General features: G+C 44.1%; 1 protein-coding gene across 6 annotated transcripts in view; it reads right to left on the bottom strand.

Moving 5' to 3' along the window:
- Window positions 1–12,860, bottom strand: part of CHD6 (chromodomain helicase DNA binding protein 6) — a 202,145-nt gene extending 189,285 nt beyond the window's left edge. For 5 of the 6 annotated variants that reach the window (XR_009048360.1, XM_057701375.1, XM_057701376.1 and 2 more), the window contains exon 1: window positions 12,772–12,860. The gene's annotated coding sequence lies outside the window, so the exon portion shown is untranslated. The remainder of the gene's footprint in view (window positions 1–12,771) is intronic. The other variant, XM_057701377.1, reaches the window with a different exon arrangement.
- Between the last annotated feature and the right edge of the window lie 3,551 nt (window positions 12,861–16,411).

Raw genomic sequence — 16,411 nt, 5'->3', positions numbered from 1 at the left:
GCCCCCGTGTGCCACAACTACTGAGCCTGTGCTCTAGAGCCCGTGAGCCACAACTATTGAGCCCGTGTGCCTCAACTACTGAAGCCCACGGACCTAGAGCCTGTGCTCTGCAACAAGAGAGGCCACCACAATGAGAAGCCCGCGCACCACGAGGAAGAGTAGCCCCCACTCGCCGCAACTAGAGAAAGCCTGTGTGCGGCAACAAAGACCCAACACAGCCAATAAAATAAACAAATTTATAAAAAAAAAAATTAGAGATGTGAAGATATTTATGGCAAGGAACTATCCTCATCACATTAAAGATGGAATTCCAGAAGGCAGAAAAACCAGAGAACGATGACAGAAAAGGAATAGAGGGTGTGCAGCACAACACTGGGAAGGATAAATGCTGGTAACCAAGAGTCAGCCTTGGACCTAAAACTGCAGGAGCATCTATAAGGAGGGACGGAACAGAGAAGTAAACAGAAGCTCTGGCATGAAGTTATCACGGACAGAGCCGATATTCCGGATACAGTCGGTATGGAGATGGCACAGAATGGAGAATGGCAGCAAATCGTACTGCTTAAGAATGCAGGGCTCAAACTGCCCAGGTTACTAGCTCTGCAATTACAGACAAGTAACTTATCTCCTTTGCCTCTGTTTCCTCAACTGTAAAATGGGCTAATATCAGCACTTAGCCACGAGGATCAAGGATAATAATCCATGTATATTCATCAGGATGGGCTTGGTTATGCTGCAGTTAAAATTCCTGTTTAAAAATCATAGTGGTTTCCCCAGAGGAAACAGTAATTCAAGGAGACACATGCACTCCAATGTTCAATGCAGCACAATTTACAACAGTCAGGTCATGGAAGCAACCTAAATGCCCATCAACAGATGAATGGATAAAGAAGATGTGGTACATATATACAATGGAATATTACTCAGCCATAAAAAGGAATGAAATTGGGTCATGTGTAGAGACATGGATGGACCTAGAGACTGTCATACAGAGTGAAGTAAGTCAGAAAGAGAAAAACAAATATCCTGTATCAACGCATATATGCGGAATCTAGAAAAATGGTATAGATCAACCGGTTTGCAAGGCAGAAATAGAGACAGAGACGTAGAGAACAAACATATGGATACCAAAGGGGTCAAGCAGAGGGGTGGGGGTAGGATAAACTGGGAGACTGGGATCGCTATATATACAGTACTAATAAAAAAATATCAAATTGTACACGTTAAATATATGCAGTTAGCACTATTTACAATAGCCAGGACATGGAAGCAACCTAAATGCCCATCAACAGATGAATGTATAAAGAAGATGTGGCAGGACTTCCTAGGTGGCGCAGTGGGTAAGAATCCACCTGCCAATGCAGGGGACATGGGTTCCAGCCCTGCCCCAGGAAGATACCACATGCCAAGGAGCAACTAAGCTCGTGCACCACAACTATTGAGCCTGTGCTCTAGAGCCTGTGAACCACAACTATTGAGCCCATGTGCTGCAACTACTGAAGCCCATGCGCCTAGAGCCCATGCTCTGCAACAAGAAAGGTCACCGCAATGAGAAGCCTATGCACCACAACGAAGAGTAGCCCCCCTCGCCGCAACTACAGAAAGCCCGTGTGCAGCAACGAAGACCCAACACAGCCAATTAAATAAATAAATAAATGTATATATAAAAAAAAGATGTGGCATATATATACAATGGAATATTACTCAGCCATAAAAAGGAATGAAATTGAGTTATTTGTAGTGAGGTGGATACAAAGCGAAGCCAGAAAGAAAAAAACAAATACTGTATGCTAACTCACATATACGGAATCTAAAAAAATGGTACTGATGAACCCAGTGACAGGGCAAGAAGACAGATGCAGATGTAGAGAATGGACCTGAGGACATGGGGTGGGGGTGTGCGAAGGAGAAGCTGGGATGAACTGAGAGAGTAGCATTGACATAGATACACTACCAAATGTAAAACAGATAGCTAGTGGGAAGTTGCTGCATAACATAGGGAGATCAACTCAATGATGGGTGATGACTTAGAGGGCTGGGAAAGGGAGGGTGGGAGGGAGTCGAGGGAGGGAGGGGATATGGGGATATATGTATAAATACAGCTGATTCACTTTGATGTACAGCAAAAACGGGCACAACAGTGTAAAGCAATTATATTCCAATAAAGAGCTTAAAATAAACTGCATTTTTGTTTTGTTTTTATGTCAATTATATCTCAATAAAATTCTTTAAAGAAAACACACACAAAAAAAACCACCGTGGTTTAAAGCATGGGCTTGCTTGCTTACACTAGGTAACCACTGCAGAACTTTTTTAAGTTAAAAAAAAAAAAAAAAAAGGTATCTGCCTATAAGTGCCTCACATGACTTCCAGTCAAATTTCAGTGTCCAAAGCAAGTCACACAGCCATGCTCAACTTCAAGGTGATGGAGAAGTGCAATCCTACCAGGTACCCAAAAGAAAGAGGAGAATATCAATGAACATCCCTAACCACCCCCACACCACGAAAGCACCTCGCACCATACGTGGCGCACCCAATGACTGGTGGCTGCTGTTACTATCATCATTAGTGAGGGCTCTGGGAGAAACTTATTCTAATAACCCTAAAGCATAAAGCTGAATGAACATGCAGATATGAAAACAACCTCTCATGTACGTTATTTGCCGTAAAGCAAAGATGCACTTATAAGCATCTCACCATGATATAATGGAGGGGCATGCCAAAAAGTTTCTAGTAAACAAAAAGTAGTAAACAAGAGTGACCAAAATAGTACCACAAGCTTTTTACCATGATATCAGGGAAGGACATGCCAAAATGTTTCTAGTAAACAAAACATAGTAAACAAGTGTTACCAAAATAGTACCATTCTGACTCCTTTAAGACATGTAAAATTTCACTGATATTATCTTTAATTTACTTTGGAGAACATAAGAAAAAATTATGCAGCCTTGCACAAATTTACTTCTATTATTTACTTCTGTTACTCCTTCCCCTACTCTTCCTATAAGTTCGTAAGGGAAATCCTCCTGTGTGGGTTTTTAGGACCCTAAGCATCAGAGTTAGGGAGAGTTCTATTTATTGAAATGAGAATTGAATTCTAATCCTAACTTGACCATAAACCAGTTCTATGACCTACCAAATTTCTGACCAGGACACAGCCAGTACTCTGTTACATCATCCACAAGATGACAATACTGACTAGATGGCCTCTGCAGTCCCTTCCAACTCTACTCTTCTGCAATCCCGAGAAACCAGAAAGAAGCCTTGGCTTAGCAGCATCTAATTAAGATGCTGAAATGTGTAAGACTTGGTAACACTTAAATCTTAAACTAGAAAGAACTGCCACAACCACAGCTATGATGGTAGCAACAAAGCTTAGTTCAAGAGTGAACAATGGAAGAAAAGTCAGAAGAGCGCTGCTAGCATGAAGTGTCGCAGGAAGAGCAGGTAAGGGTGGACAGAGTATGACTATAATGTGTAAGTAAGGAGTCTGGTGTTTGAGCATGGCTTATAATGTCAGTCTTTTAGTAACATCTCACACAACATTCCAGCCGTAGCTCTGCAAATCAGTGAAGGTGACGGGAACAAACCTGAAGCAATGAATCTCCAAAACTTCAAGGCTTGGGATTTGTCAACTATCAGATCTCAGTTCCAACAGACTGAGTTTTCCAAGTCCTTAAGACCCCAAAGCAGTAACCCAAATATGTGCCTAGGGATCAAGAACTTGAAATCCTTTGGATAAAGTCAAACAAAAGAGCTCAAAGCTGCATGTTACAAATCATTAATCTCTCCCAATCAGTGATATGTGTGTCTCAGCTACAGAGGAGCCCCTGCCCATACAACCTACCATATACCTTCACTCACTCTTGGGAGTATAAGACCATCCCCTACAACAGACATAAAGGGAAAACAGTGCTACTTTTTAATGAACACCAATGGAAAACAATACAACATTAATTCATGCCATTAACAAAGCAAGAGACATTGCTGCATCATTAACTCTGCTCTTCCTGCAGCCCTACTGATGATCTTCAAGAAGCCTTCTGAAGGGGAAAAAAAAAAAAAAGCCTTCTGAATCTAACATCTATGAGTATATAAAGCATATGGGACACTCCTTATTGCCTCTCATGCTTCAAGAGTCACTGCTAAATGACTAACAATCTCCTGCCTGAAAACCTAAAACCTGGCAAATAAATTACAATATGCTTAGAAAGATCCATTTTATTATGTCTAGACAGCATTCTAAAAAGCTATAATTCTACATGTGGATCTTCATTTACTTCTATAGCCATGTTTCCTTCCACTTGTCAGTCACAAAATAATTTCCAATTCTACAATGGATATTAATCAGTATATCAGAATCAATCTATCCTTGATTTTAAGGAGTTTAAAATTTGAAATACAAGTAGATGGGGCTGGAAATAGGGAAGCACATACAAACCCTGAATGAGTAAACGAAATCCTTTCTTTCTACAAATCGATTTTTAAATATCTCAGAAGAGGACAGAGGATAAGGCTCAATCTTTCCAGGGAGCTTTGGTGAATATTATTAAAAACAAAGATTATACCTTTATAAACTGAAAAATCATCCTCTTAAGTAAGCTGGTAAACCAGAAATACTTTACACAGGAAAAATCTTCATTAACTAGTCTAAATTAATGAGAACTCTTAATAACCAGCATTTTATATTGAGAATTAAGTATTGCACTTAAAAGCTGACTGTATTAAATCTTTATATGAAAGAAAAAAGCTTGAGCAGTCATGCTGAAAGACATGCATGTTAGTCACAGCCATGAAGGGTCAAAAGGCCTTGCTGGAACAGCTACCCTTCTATTTGCAAAACCTTACAAAACACAGATCTAAATATATTTTCTGATCCTATTATTTTCTTAACAACAAATCAACTTTTAGATAAAAATAATAGGTAAGTATAAATGGAAAAAATAGTGCCAAACTTTATTATGATTTGTTTAGTCCCATTTTAGGCTAAAGGATAGTCTTGTCCTATATTGTATTTTCCTTTCTAAATGAAAAGAAAAAAAAAATCCACTATTTCCCCCAAAAATCAGGGTTGGGGTAGGGTAGGGGTGTGGCAGCAGGTGTTAAAGGGTCTAGAGTTGTGCTGTCAAGTGCCAGAGCCACTAGCCGTATGTGGCTATTTAAACTTAAATTAACTAACGCTAAATGAAAATTTACATTCTGTTCCTCAGTCATACTAGCCACCTTTTAGGAGCTTCAGAAGCCACATGTGACTCGTAGGTCCTGCACAGATATGGGACATTTTCCACCCCAGCACGAAGTTCTACCAGACAATGCTGATCTAGAAAAATGTTTCCCAAATTTAAAGGCAGACAAAATCATCAGGACAGCTTGTGACAACACATACTGCTGGGTCCCCATCCCAGGAAGTTTATTTCAGCAGTCTGGAATGGGGCCAAAACCCTGCATTTCTAGCAAGCTCCAAGATGATGCTGATACTACCTACCGTCTCGAGCAGTACTCTCGATGGTGAAGGACGACCTTCTGTTTTTTCCTAAGCCACTGTTGACCAATACTTTTATAAAAATACTAGAACAGTTAATTCTCAGGAGAAAATATTTTAAACAAGGACTACACTATAAACTTACATTTTTTATTATCAGATTCAACAGACAAATCATTTTTCTAAAAAATGTTGTAAAAGCAGCTAAATACTTTCAAGTTTTGAGCTTACCTCCTTGCAGACAGGTAACAAACGGTCCACAGACCTGCACAGATTCGCACTAAGCATGAGTAGCCCTGCTCTAGAAGAACTTTTTTTTTACGATTATCTTTTTGGAACTGGTCATTAATGACCTCTTTCATATCCTCTACCATTTCCTCAATGTATCTTTTACAACTCAAGGCAAAAACGTTACTGCCATTAAGCTGAAACCAGACCCTCACCCCTCAACATCCCATCCCCGCCGAGTCCCTTAAAACGATAATATACAGGGTTTGCTCAAAGAAACAACCTGACAGGTCATCATTTATAATGGGATCCAGATCTGTCACACAGTCAACAAAGATGATGGCTTGACTTTTTCATGCTTACCCACGGTTGAATTTAGACTGCTAACATTGCAAAAGCTGGTAAGCCAAGATACACAATGAACATTAATAGAGTCTCTGCACTAAATTACAGAAAATTTCTTTCAGTAAATAAAATCGATGCTCTGGGCCTACCTTTCCAGACACAATCCTTAAAAGGATTTCTTAAGAATACTGACTGTTTCCCCAAACCCAAAGTGAACAGTCCAGGTATGTTTCTTTACTCTTGTACACTTAGGGAAGGCACATATCAAAGAGAAACCCCTTTCAGGATTCAGTGACCTTCATCAAACTACCTAAAGCTTAGCTGTTTTCCTCAACCCACATATCAAGCCAAACAAACTGATTTTTCTTCTACTCAACTTCTGGTCTGGCCCAACAAATGGACTTCAATGAGAAAATCTCCAGGAGAACTTCAGATCGGCCACTTCCTAGAGACTACTCTTAAGAATTTTCTTATTGCTCTATAATTTTGTTTTATCAATTTGTTTGACTATTACTTAAATAAATGATAAAATAAGGCTCTGAGAACTTTAATATGTGATCCTTTTTCCTACAGTAACATCTGCTTTAACAGAACTTGACATATATGCATGTTCTGTACAAAATAAGGTTACATGCTCAACTAGACATTATTTTAAGAAAAATTCCACTTAAAATTAACAACACTAATAGAAAAGTTACAAAGTTTATCTCATACAAAGTCTGGGGAATATAAAAATGGGGGGAGATTCTTTTTAATTGTTCTGCTTACAGTGTCAGAAAGAAAACCCTTTTCCTCCTAACGTATTGAATAAAGCACTAATAGAATGAATAAGAAGTAGAATTCAAAGCAAGAAAATATCAGGACCTTTTGCCATGGCCACCCTCTCCAGTCCCATCTGCAAAGGCAGATGGCTGACACCAAAAGGCCCAGGACCCTCTAAGACTGTCTCCTCACCTGCTCCAACCTTTACTCTATCAGGCTGCATGGGCAAAAGCATGGAACAGCTTCCCAAGCATAACAATAAAGCAGGGAAGAATTCTGGGGTAAACTTTGCCTGGATGCCACCCTGAGAGATGCAGAAGGACTTCCCCAAGGCCAGGCCAACTGATCCAGACCGAGACTGCAAGAACTGCTAAAGGGCATAATAGGCCTAAAGAAGTCAGCCTCTAGGCAAAAAGATTTTGCTCAAACAAAACAACTGCTTTGTAATGACCTAAATCAATGATCCTTAATACTATTTTTGCACTCAGGTGGGAAGAGATGGGGGAGAGGAGAAGAGGGGGAGGGGGTCACAGATCCCTTTAAGAATCATAAGAAGCAGTGGATTTGCTTCCCATAAAAATGCACACACAAACAATATTTTGCATACTATTTTGGGCAGTTCACAGACAAGCTAAAGACTCCCTCAGTGTCCCTGAATCCTGGGATAAAAAGCATCAACCTTAATAGGTAGGCACCAAAGGTCAGTGTTACAATAACTAGACCATTTAACCTGAAGCCTGACCTTTTACAGAAAGACAATCTTAGAATTTAAAAATACAGATATTCCAAAAATAAAATGCCTTGGTCACATAGTGTACACAAAAATTCAAAATATATTAGAATTTTACTGATAATATATTTGATCCATAAAATTAGATCAGTGAAAACTCCCTACGAGAATCTTTAATAAAAGAGTAGAAAAGCAGACAAACAGAAATCTCCCTTGGGACTTCCCTGGCAGTCCAGTGGCTAAGACTCCATTCTTCCACTGTAGGAGGCACCCGTTCGATCCCTGGTAGAACTAAGCCAGCATGCAGCATGGCATGGTCAAAAAAAAAAAGAAAAGAAATCTCTCTTCACAAAATTCAAACGTGCAGCCATAACTTTGTAAATGTTTCGGTTTATCTCCTGAAGTTATCTTAAAATTCTACTTTCCAGGGGCTTCCTAGGTGGCACAGTGGTTGAGAATCCGCCTGCCAACGCAGGGGACACGGGTTCGATCCCTGCTCCAGGAGGATCCCACATGCCGCAGAGCAACTAAGCCTGTGCGCCACAACTATTGAGCCTGCGCTTTAGAGCCCGTGAGCCACAACTATTGAGCCCACGTGCTGCAACTACTGAAGCCCACGCACCTAGAGCCCAAGCTCTGCAACAAGAGAAGCCACGGCAACGAGGAGCCTGCGCACCGCAAGGAAGAGTAGCCTCTACTCACCACAACTAAAAAGAAAGCCCGCGCACAGCAAAAAAAGACCCAACACAGACAATAAAATAATAAATAAATAAATAAATAAATTTATTAAAAAAAAATTCTACTTCCCACTTTTCCTAAAATTTTCAAACACTGTCTCAGTATGTTAAGTTCTTCTGAAACAGTTAGTGGATAAAAGCACCATGGAAGTCTACTGAAAAATCAGGTTTTTTCTTTGCTAAAAATTTTAAGTCCTTCATTATGACTATAAAGAAAAAAGTTCATCAATTTTTAAAAACTCCTCAAAATATGAGCTATTTATGTCTTATATATTATCAAAGGTTCTAAGTGTCTCAACGACGGCAAATCACACAAAGGATAAAAGTAGGAGGATGTAAAGAATCACTGTTACAAACTAGAAAAACCAACAGGTACCACAAGCAAAACTAAGTATTCTTCTCTGGATTTCATGCAAATAAAAAGGGGTGGATATTCTAAAATAACTCCAGTTTACCACCTTCAGGACTTTTATGGAAGTAACAGAATTTCTCACGAGGGTATCAAAGCCTCCATAAGGTGAACTAAAGAGAAGAACATTTTGGCAAGGAAAAAGCGACTGCATTCTTCCTTTGCACTTCATGGTTATTACTGTACTAGGCTAACCCTGAACTCCTAAGTGCCCCAGGAAGACCTCTCCTACACTATGGAGACAAGGTGGGGGCGGGGGGGGGGGGGGGGAGGCGGGTGCTGTCACTGTATTCCAACTTGCCTCTTCAGTGACAAATTCTCGAAATAGAGAAGTAAAACTGGATGGGTGTACAGAACTTAGGCAAAGTGTGCTAGTTAATCTAGCACCATACCACGAAAGCATGACAGCACACTCCAGCTTTTTAAGAAATCTTTAGAGAGTGTTGGTGGTGAAAAGAACATGTGCTTTGGACTGAGATGATGTGGATTCCAATTCTGACTCTAACCTGAACCAGCTTTATGGTCTTGAACAAGTTACTTCATTTCTTTGAGCTGCAGACCACGGAGCTCATGGAGTGGCTAAGAAAACAGGGATTTTTTTTCTCATCTCTGTAGTCCCAGCACCTGGCTAAGTGCAGGACACAGACCAGGTATTCATTCACTCAATGCTAGTTCTTTCCTTTCTGCTTCCCTCACAAGTGTGTCATATTCTATTGCAAACAAAAATGTTCTCTAGGGAACAGATATCTAAGCTCTAGCTATTTTCTATGTATTTCAAAGAGTTTTCAATATAGTAATAAGTTGGTACAGGGGAATGCAGGCAGTCCCATGGAATCCACTGCAGCTTTTCACCTGAAATAGGCTAAAGCTTTGTATGAGGGGTGTAAGTATAAAGAGAACTACTAAATATTTATTAAAAATAAAACAATTTCAGGAGGGAGGGATAAATTAGGAGTTTGGGATTAACAAGTACACACTACTACATATAAAATAAACAACAAGGACCTACTGTATAACACATGGAACTATATTCAATATCTTGTAACCTATAACGGAAAAGACTCTGAAAACGAATATATATATCCATGTATAACTGAATTACTTTGCTGTATACCTGAAACTACCACATCATTGTAAATCAACTGTACTTCAATTAAAAAAAAAATTTCAAGAAACTCACTAATGCAGGTATGTTTTCTCTTAAAGGTAGCTGTATCAGTTATTACCCAAAGCTTTATTTATTTATTTTTCATCCTGCTGGTGCCAGAGCTTTTGTACATGAAATAAAATGATGTTTGACAACTTAAAAAAAAATTTCAAACCTTGCTATCCTGGGGGGACAAGAAAAGGGTGAGAACATAATCTCCTCAGTTGATTTAGATACAGTCATTGTCAAATACCAAAGATACTTATGCAGGTAGAATCCTTAAATCCTAAAACCTGTTCAAAAGGATTCAGAATATGAATCCATGTGTGACTCCACCTGGTCATTACAAAGTCTTCCCATGGAAGTTGAAAAACATAGGCACCTGCGGGTGAGAATCAAGCCTGAGGTTGTGGAGCCCTTTTTCCTTTGGTTTAACACAGGAAGACAGAACCACAAACTCTGCTTGGGGCAAAGCCATACACACATACAAGAAAACTGAAAAACTTCTCCGAAACTTCTCTAAATCAGAGATCTCCAAGACACAGTAGCCCAAGGGCCTGTTGTTTCTGACAGGTTTTCTGTAACATGATGGCAAAACTCACAGATGAGATGGGTTTTTAAAGAGATAAGATTCTGCTTTGGGTTCTTTGGTATTTGAAATAGTTATGAGAAAAGTAAATCAATAAATACAAGAAAACGAACTGCCAAAGGATCTTCCAGAAATGCAGTAATGTTACTTGTTACTTGTGGCCTCCCACTTCACTTTCAACTGGCCATTCAATTTTTCCCATGATTTGCCTGAAGTAATACACTGACGAGTTCAGAGAACTTCCGACTATACCAACAATAAATTATAAAAATTAGAAAGCTATAGAACATTAAAAAGTTGTGGGAAAAGTTATCATATTCCAAGACTTTGCAGTGCTGTAACAGAAGAGCTAAATGTAAAAAGCAAAAAAAAAAAAAAAAATAACTGCAGTATAAAAGATGTGACTCCAGGCAGCCTGTGATACTGCGATGAGACACAGCTAATTTCACAACAGATCTAGATTTACTTTGCCCATGGCCAGACTACAGCAGTGAACAGTATCATAGTTTGGTTGCTATAAGGGAGATTCCAAAATTAACACACACACACACACAAAGGAAGAAAAATTGTAAAGGTTAGCTTTTAGGTTAGTCCATTAATCAAGAAAAAAGTTTAAATAATTCATCATAATTCATCTAGGAAATCTGCCCTGGGACAGACAAATCCAAAATTAATCATTTCACCACTCCACACTTTCCCAGGCCTTTGGTTACAGTCATGCATCGCTTATATGAAACCACCTGTTCTGGTTGGCATAAACCCTTCTACTTGACAATTCACGCCTAATCATTTTATCACACATGGATCTCAAACCTTCTCTCTATTTCCAGAGAGCCATAAAGTTTAGAGGTTGCCAACCTGATCTTTCAATTTGGAATACCAACATATTCTCCTGTGCCATGCACAGTTGATGGGTACAAATCCCCAGTAAGAAAGATAGCTCATAATTAGCGCCGAGTGGCCCTTGTCTGGGCTTTTCTAAGGGTCACAAGCATATCCCCTTAAAGTACGTCGAAATTTGGAGCCTACTGGGATGGTATTCCTACATGCCATTTGAGAAACAATGATCGAATCTCAGGCACTGCTGCACACACTCTAAAAACTGTAAAAAATTTAAATGGGTATCTTCTCCGCTCATGGATCTGCTACACCAGAAATGAGCTGTGTGGGGAATAAGGTGCACACACAGCCCCAAAGATGCCTGGGGATGCCAAGGACTCACTAGAAACCTTGGCCAGACTACTAATGGTCCATAAACCCTAATTTGGAGAACACGGGTCTATAGGTTCAAAATTGAATTATAGTGCCTTATTAGATCACCCACTACCGAAACCACAGTCACATCAGTCATAACTGGAACTGGGAACACTTTAGGTACACAAATGCAAGTGCCTGCTTATGCATTTTTAATTGGGTCAAATAAAACTGAAGCTGCAAACAAACTCAAATTTCAATTATCTCACTAGTGAGGGGATTTCCTCCCAGCGTCTTTTTGAAAACCAAGTCGCTGCCAACCCCCTGCACATCTGACAGGCATGTCCCTGGAAATGTGGGAACAGGCTCCGTTACTTCTCAACAGCAAAGGAAATAAATAACCCTAAAGGGGACAGATTCCGGGTTTTTCTCTTTCTGCTCAAACATGCACTCTAATAAATGCACAAAACTTGGCTGCGGGGTTGCCGGACATCTCCAGGGTTCCGATTCTCGGGGCAAGCGCGCGCTAGTGCGTAAGAAGGGGGCGGAGGGGGGGCGCGCTCCGAGGACGCGCCGGGGCCCCCGCCCCCTCCCGGAGCGGCAGCCTGGCACCAGCCCACCCTCCTCCGCCCCTGCAGACAGACGCAGGACGCCAACAGAGCAACTTCTCCGCGGGGGCGGCGGCGGGAGGAGCGGGCACCCCCCCCGGCCCTCCACGGCACTGCCGGGGGTCTCTCCCGGGCCGGGCCCCCAGGGCGGCAGGAGGGCCGGGGGAGCCCCCCGCCCGCCCCGCCCCCGCCCGCCCGGCCCGGGGGCGGCCCGGACCCCCGCCCCTCCGCGCGGCCCGCAGCGGCGCACTCCCAAGGACGGCCGCCCGGCCGGAGCGCGGCCCGAGCACGAGCCGGAGCGGAGTGCGGCGGAGGCCGGCCCCTGGCCTCAGGCCCCAGGCCGCCGCCTGCCCGCCGCCAGGCCGCCGGCCCCGCTCGGACCCCGGCCCGGACGGGCCTCGGCGCCGCCGCGGCCCCTCACCCTGGCTTCATTCATAGGGGCACCCCCGGCCCGGCCGGCGGGGCGGGGCCGGGCGCCCGCGGACAAGGCCGGCCCGACGAGGCCGGGGAGGAAAATAAAAAGTTAAGAGAAGAACTTACCTAAAATGGCTCCTGCAGCAGCCAAAATACAAACAGCTATTATTTGGTGAAGTTTAGCTCAGACACCCTGCAAGGACACCCTAACCCGGCTCGGGCCCGCCTTCCCCGCCATGCCATTGGGCTCCGCCGGCCCAAAACACAGAGTCATTGGTCAGCCTGGCTGCCGCTCAGGCGGAAGCCCATTTCAAGCTTGCTTGCAGGGGCGAGTGATGGGCTCGCTCCATTGTGCTCGTATTTGCATGGATGTGATAGCGGCGCTGATTGGCCGGCGCCGGGGCCGCCCCGCCCCCTGCCCCGCGCCCCCCGCCTTGGAGACGCCGCTGCGCGCGGCCCCGCCCCCCGGGGCAGAGCTGCGGGGCCACGGGGGCGGGGCGGGGCCGGGGTCCTGAGGGCCGAGGGGGCGGGGCGGGGTCCTGCCAGCCGCAGACCGCGGGCAGGGGGCGGGGACCCGGAGCGCGCGCGGGCTGGGCGGGCGTTCAGCCCGCAGGTGGAGGTCTCTTAGGCAGCGGGCCAGCCATCTGGAACACCCGGGGCTGGCGTCTCCGGGGCTGCGAGAGGCTGTGCCTGGGGTCCCGCGACAGAGAGATTCCGCTGGGGCCGAGGACCCGTAGGTCAGGAAAAGAAGATGCCGAGAAGCCAGGCGAAGAGCCAAGGAGCCCCGAGTTCGGTCTCCAGCCGCATTCCTGCCGCTCCTCCTGGCTCCCTGGCGCTCCTGACACACGGGTTTATTCCCAAAGACCACCCCCTCCGCATGCCTCGGGAGTTTTCGGGCCCGGGGGTCTTGCGGCGCCTTGGATATACCTCTGTAAAATCAGGTGTCGAGCTATGGTGTGTTTATGTTCAGGCCTCCCTCACCATCCTTGTAGCATCCTCAAGGACAGGGCCCAGCATATGGCAATGATTCAACTAATTGTTTAATATTCTTTAATTCGTTCGTTAGTGGGTAATTTTTGAATGCCCGCTAAATGCCAGGCATTGATCTAAGACAGCAGATACAACGGTCAGTAAGACAAAAGGCTTGCTCTCGTGGAACGGACATGCTGAGGGGAAAGAAGGACAATAAATACAGGGGAGAGGTAGTGATAAATGCTATAAAAAAAATAGATGGAGACAGAGATGAATGGGGAGTTGGCCCTGTCTGGCCGAATACCCTGTATAGCATGGCATCCCATCACTGCCCACCTCCCAGATGTGGCAGTCACCTCACCACCTTACCCCCAGCTTGCACCCCCCCGTCATAGGTGTTTCCTTAACACCCACACACAAAAAATGGTTGGATTCTGACTTTCGAGGCTCATTTTACCTTAATTAAAGTAGGAATGATCTGAGTCTTGATGATCCCAAAAGCCCTTTGTCTGATACATTTCAGATGAACATGGTTTGACTTTGTCAGAGGGAGCTGTAATGATTGAGCAGAGCCTTGCTGCACCCCCAGAGAGAGGTATTTTTAGTGTCTTTGAAACCCCAGCATTCCTGTGGTTTTCAGCTTGTGGCCCTAACACTCTTCTGAGGACCTCTTCTTCACTTCTTGGCAGACACCAGAGATTTCTCCAGTTTGAAAATACAATAACAGCCCCCCCCCCCCACCTGTCTGCCTCACCTGTGCACATTTCTCTCATTTGACTCAAGACTGGCCAAGAATGTATCATGGTCCTTCCCTCCTCCCTCTTCTTTCTTCCTTCCTTAAACAAATATTTATTAAGCACCAACTATGTTCCAGGTATTGTTCTAGACACAAAAGACACGACATTAAACAAGGCAGATGCCGTCTCTGTCCTCAGGGAGCTTATAGTCTAGTTGAGGACAAGGAAGAGGTGGACACATGGATCCTGAAGAGCTCCAGTCCTGCCAGGCTGCTGGTGAGCGAGTGTGCACAGAGCTGCTTGTCTCCGCTGACTCACAGGAATAGCAGACTTGCCCTCCTGAACCAGCTGCTGCAGGGGCTAAAGCAGGACCAGACAGCTGGTAGCCACAGCCTCTTCGGTCTGACACCAGGATCAAGAGTCTAAAACGGCTCATTGGTCTTGGGTTTGTGAACTTTAGCTTCTGGAGAGGGACTGGGAGCAAAGTTACATCAGAGGCAGACTTGGTGAGTCTGACATGAGAGTCAAGTGGCCCTCCTTTCACACAATCAAATCCCTTGCCCACAAAAGATGACATAGCATAAATGAGGTGGGGGAGGAATGGCACTCCAGGCAGAGGGAGGAGAGTGTGTATGCCAAAGCATAAAAGCAAGGACAGTGTTGGGAGGTGTGGGAGGGGGGAGGCAGATTTGTAATTCCTGAGAAAAGTCAGTAGCAGGTAAGAAATTAAATACACACAAAAACACAAATGTTACATCATTAAACAAGAAATTAGGAGTGCATGAGTAATTCACAAATAAATGGTATAGGTACAAGCCAAGGAAAGATCTGGTAGCTGTACTCGAGGGGCAGGAGGCATGACCTTCAAAGAGTCAGTTTTGTAGAACTGACCAAGGTTAGTGGAATCTGACCCTTAAAATAATTCCACAGTATCCAGGGGCTGGAGGGGAAACACAGACAGCTAAGTGTCTTTCAGCTGTACCCATCCATGGGGTCATCTTAGCCTGGGTTTTCCAGAATGCAGAGCCTGATTCTGTAGGGCAGGAGTGAGAGGCAAAAGGTGTAAGGCAGGGGATTTCCCTGGTGGTCCAGTGGGTAAGACCCTGAGTTCCCAATGTAGGAGGCCTGGGTTCGATCCCTGGTCAGGGATCTAGATCCCACATGATGCAACTAAAAAGAGCCCCATGGCATAATGAAGATCTCGTTCGTGGCAATGAAGATACCTCGTGCCACAACTAAGACCTGGCACAGCCAAATAAATAAATATTAAAAAAAAGAAAAGAAAAGAAAAGAAGAGGAGTAAGGTATGGAAAAGGGAAGAGCCAGTACCAGGATGATTATTCATCTGGCCTCCACTAAATGTGGCTGATTGCTCCCACTCAAGGGATTATCCTCTGAGAAGCCACATAAAATGAGTCTCAGTACAGTCTGTGGGGGAGGGAAGGGAAGGAAATTTATCCACCAGCTCATCTTGACTGAGTTCTTAATCACTCCAGTTTTTCATGCATAGGTGCCACGTGGGGTTCTGTGGTGTCCCAAAACTTAGTGTCAAGGAGCGTGCAGCGGGGCCATGGGGCAAAGTATTATCAGGGTGCAGCTTCATGGAGCTGGAGCCCTTGCAGAGCTGGATGCCACAGCAGCTGCTGGGACAGAGATGGTTGACACAAAGCGGCCCCGAAGTTCTGATGTGGGGGTGACACCAATGATGCATGATGTTCTATGCCACATAGTATATCCATGTTTACAAAAGGCTCCAGAAGAGCCACCCTTAGGAGCTCTGAAGGGGAGCCACAGAAGGGCTTCCAATAGTGCTGGAACTTTGTAACAGTAACTCCACAAACACGAGTTGCATCCTGCCTGACCATGTTCTCTCTTGCCTTCCTGCCTCCTTTCACTTGCCTGTTTCTACACTGTGAGCTTCTTTATTGTTCTTGTTTATGTGTCTGTGAAAGAGGAAAGCCTACTCTCTCCAGCATATTTCATTTTCCTCCTAGGCTCGTGGCAAAACTACATTTCCCGTAATCAAATGGATCCTTGCGACTGAGCTCTAACAGACT

Source organism: Hippopotamus amphibius, chromosome 12, assembly GCF_030028045.1.
Source record: "Hippopotamus amphibius kiboko isolate mHipAmp2 chromosome 12, mHipAmp2.hap2, whole genome shotgun sequence".
NCBI classification, from domain to species: Eukaryota; Metazoa; Chordata; class Mammalia; order Artiodactyla; family Hippopotamidae; genus Hippopotamus; species Hippopotamus amphibius.
The sequence above is the reverse complement of the archived record's forward strand: the minus strand, read 5'-3'. Positions and strand labels throughout refer to the sequence as shown.